This window comes from Hesperophylax consimilis, chromosome 3 (genome assembly GCF_061612785.1).
Source record: "Hesperophylax consimilis isolate HC1 chromosome 3, BYU_Hcon_1.0, whole genome shotgun sequence".
Lineage (NCBI taxonomy): Eukaryota > Metazoa > Arthropoda > Insecta > Trichoptera > Limnephilidae > Hesperophylax > Hesperophylax consimilis.
Window position 1 is genome coordinate 11,746,911 of NC_142838.1, and position 4,476 is coordinate 11,751,386.

Genomic DNA, 4,476 nt, shown 5'->3' on the forward strand with positions numbered 1-4,476 from the left:
TTCTTTTTAGCGATTCACAGCGATAGTTTTTAAAAGAAATATCTACGGTTATCACGTCAATAATAATTCTGTAATTATCACATATAAACATGACAGCTGATGACAGCGAATGGGGTCGGTGTTGTAATATCAAAAAATAATTAATTACGTATTTAAGTATCGAGTGGAACTGGTTATTTTTTATTTAATTTATAATGGTGGATTTATAATTATATATTATATTTATTATTTATAATTATAATATATCTCACATTAAATAATCACACTGACATTGTAAATTGCTTGACACTAACTGGCTATAAAAGTTTTTTACATTGATTGGAAATCCATATACGCTGGCAACACTGAACAATCTGTCTTTCGCGTGAATAATGATAAACGTCAAATTTTAATACGTAATTGTGGATAATTTTTACTGTAATGTAATGAATCCAATGGATTGTCAACTTTCTAAAACATATTCTCTTCGATATTATCCAAAAATCATATGAGCATCGTGTCTTAATTTTCAAATCGTGTCTTTTCAAGTTAGCGGAATTTAACCGAAACAGACAATTTAAATTTGACCAATCAGAGGGCCTACACCGTCCAGACGCTGGAGTATTAATAATATCAGATAATATGATAATATTGATGCTTCCGCACACTTGCTAAAACCCCTTTTAACTGGTGGACGCAAACTACCGGAGATTTTTTGACATTCAGTCATGCTTTATTTGTAAAAAATGTATGTATTTTAATAAAAAAAATCATTTTCTTACAAATCATTACAAAACAAACAAAAACTTCTGCATCTCCGGTGCGACAAGTGGGAAGATGTGTTACCCGTTCTACGGGTTTATATACAGTTTTCTTTTAATAAAACATTCTTCCACATAAAAGGCAAGAAGTTGAAGAGTTGGTTCAAATTCTTTAAATACATATACATATAGTTGGAAGTTGAAACCATTACAAAGAGATTATTATAAAATACAAGTATAAAATTATCGGACAGCAATGCCGGTCCTATTGCAATGCATTCCAATAGGACCGGCTTAAGAGGTAAAACTACCCTTCCCACCGGAACTGTTAGTAATAATACTTTTTTCTAAAGGCAAAGATTCCCGAATTACAAATAACATGACAATATTTTAAAATCTCCCACTACCATCATAGTAAGCGGAAATGTTGCTTATGTCACGATGAAGGACTTAGCCAGCCGATAAATTGAACTCACTACGCCGGGGTGGGACCCAGCCGCAATGCCAAATAAGCCATTGACCGGTATAGGTACCTATGTATAATATATTTTATTATTACTTTTATATTATATTTTCATTGTATTTTTTATAAAATGATGAGCTGCAGAAGACCTTACATAACCTTAATATATAAAAATCATGTATTACTGAAAATATGTAACAAGCAGTAATTGTTGAATGAAACACTAGTATATATTGAATTATTTCGCGGATAAGAGATAAGCCGCTATAGCTCAGTGGTCAGAGCTGTCGACCGGAAATCGAAGGGACACGGGTTTGGGTCCCGTTGGCGTCATGTATCTTTTATCAGGAGATTGTTCAATGTGGATGAGTGTTTCAGGTGAATAATTATTGCTTGTAAAATAATTGTTACCCTTTGTGCTATGCATAAAAAATCTTGTCTAAAACATTAGTTTACCAAAAAAAATAATAATTTATGTTCGTAGACGCTAATCTCCGAAACCGCCCAACAAATTTCAATGAAAGTGTATGGTTGGTTCCAGCTTGAAATATAGGATAGTTTTAGACATGATATGTGGCGCTGTTGTCGCGATCTAAAAATATTTTGACAACGACAATTTTAGTTTTCAGATTTCTCAGATCTACTGTATGTATTTTTTTTAAATTCATTTTTTTTAAATTTCCGAAATTTAACTTCCTTTCATAAAGGTGGTCTGTGGCAGAAAAACATCTGCCTCGGCCTACTAGAATCATTATAAAAACCATTTTACAAATGCAATTTAAAAAACATTTTTTTCTAACAAATCCCAGTATTAGAAATTATCTACGAATTATAGAACTATAAAAACTAATTGATAGTCATTATAAATACAAATCAAAAGCATTTTTTCCATGTGAAATAAATCATTAATTCAGGTAAATAACGTATAAAACCATCGATTTACAAGTTGTATTTTGAGATTTAAAAAATCAAACTGTTAAAAACATAAAAAGTTTTCTTTCGCTATAATGCATCTGTTTTTATGTGTAAATATGTTTTAAAAATCCCAATTTGGAAAGACCGACATTTATTGCTTATATTAACTGTTGTAATTTCATACAATGTCAAATAAATGCATATAGGTATATCCACGTGTGTATAACCACTAAAATGTATTATCATCGACAGCGAGTCTATCTGCAGAGTTTCAGTTCGATTGGATGTCAAAAATCAAGAATCCACTTCATTGATACATTCTTTCAAGAAAACGAAAGTTATTTTCAAAAAGATGAATTGAGAAGTTATAATATTTTGGATAAGAAAAATAATAATATCAAAATAATATCGAAAAAACAGATCTAACGACTGTTCGTTGCCACTCTCCGCGGGCTTCTGAAGAAATACTAGAATTCAATACAATGTTTCAGTCAAAAAATGGTTGACGTACGCGCCAATTTGGTTTTTATTTATTTTCTGAATAATTAAATAGTAATGAAAAAAAGTTAATCGGGTCAAGTGGTAGCAAATAAATTTAGCCATAAAGCAGTATTTTTTAAAAGTTGTTCCATCGAGTTCATAGTAAACCAGATAACACCGTTTTAAAAAGGCAAAGAATACCCCATACATCAGAAAGCGGATTGGATAAAATGGCACCGCAATAACAAGGTAAGTTAGAGCCGAACCTAAATTAATCACGTGAATTGAACCCCTTACCCCGTGCCCATTAAAACGGTGGCAATTCGACACCACGTATTTATTATTTATAGCTTATTAAACTTTATTAGGCTATAAAAAGACCATAAGATGAGTTCGGGGCCCTCCAAGCTTGTTGCGGCCTCTACGATAATTCTCTAGGAAAGTTTTAAGTACGGTTTAAGGGGAATTTACGGGTAGTATAAGTACGACCGCAACATCTGCGTCCATTGATCTACCAGACTGCCATCCATTCTCCTTCTCCCTTTCTTTACCCGGCCTGGTCGTCTCAGGAAGGGATTCTCATCCGTAACACGGCGATAGCAGTTAAAGAACTGATTAACCTTCACGTCCCCTAAGCAAATAACTTCTTCGTTGAAAAGGTAACCCTGACTGTGGTCTGAATGATGGATTATTGTCTCTATGTTATAGACTAGATTCAATCCTTACATCTTTCAACTTCGAAAACAGTGCCATTATTTTAGCGATATTAAGTGCAAAGGATCTGCAGGAACAAATTAGGAATCTACAGTTGGTATCCAACACTGATAAAATTTTACACACTTTAACTTTAAAAAAGAGGAAAGTCTATGTGAAATTTCAAAAACCGCATCCCTTTTTCCCACCCTTAAACAGAATTTTGATGTTATTGTATGGTATAGTGGAAATTACAATCTATATCTGATTTTGAAAGCTCTGTGTAAAGCTCGGATAACGCCGGGAACTTGTTACTCATAAACGTAACGAGATTTAGCTGTAAAGAAAAAAATAAGTTCGAAAAATTACTTTTGTAACGAGTTTTGCAACTTCATAAAATTTAATCAACGAAAAAAATAAGAAAATTTGTAAACTGTGAGCTAAGCACTAAGTTTATGTAGGACTTGGTATTAATTATCAGAGCAAGCAATAATATGAGCTAACTAACAGTCCGGATAGCTCAGTCGGTAGAGCATAGGACTTTTGATATAAGGGTCCAGGGTTCAAGTCCCTGTTCAGGCAATTTGTTTTAAAACATTAAAAGAAAACAATACTTTTGTTTACATCACTTTTATTCCATCTTATTCAAATTCAATGTCAAACATCACAAACTATCTGCATCTTATGAAAATATACGTTGTTTTATGTGTTTATTTTAAACGCATCAAACTTATTTAAAATATGGCAGTTGTAATGATTCCACCCTTCTTACATTTATACCTATATTGAAATGATGGTTATTTCTCCTGTCTGATCTGCAAAATGTTGTAACATCCTGGTCATTGCCCTTCGATTTTCCTAAGCTGTTGGTGGCGCCCTTAGAGGACTACCTTAAGAAGAAACCCTAGCTAAGTCTTTCGACCCCCGTATGGAACATACGGCAGAAGATCTTAAGATTTAATTCGCAATAATGCCCCTTTTTCAGCGTTGTGTATTTTTTGGTTTTGAAATTCATATGAGATATGAACGGGCTATTAATGCATATATTTGTGGTAATCCTGGTTCGTTTAAATTAGAGTGAATGATCCCTTTACTATTGAAATTTTAAAAACTTTCTTATAAGACCGCGCGTTCAGCCTACTCTCGTCTCCTACAGTACCCCTAACTCTAATACAGTGGTAATCG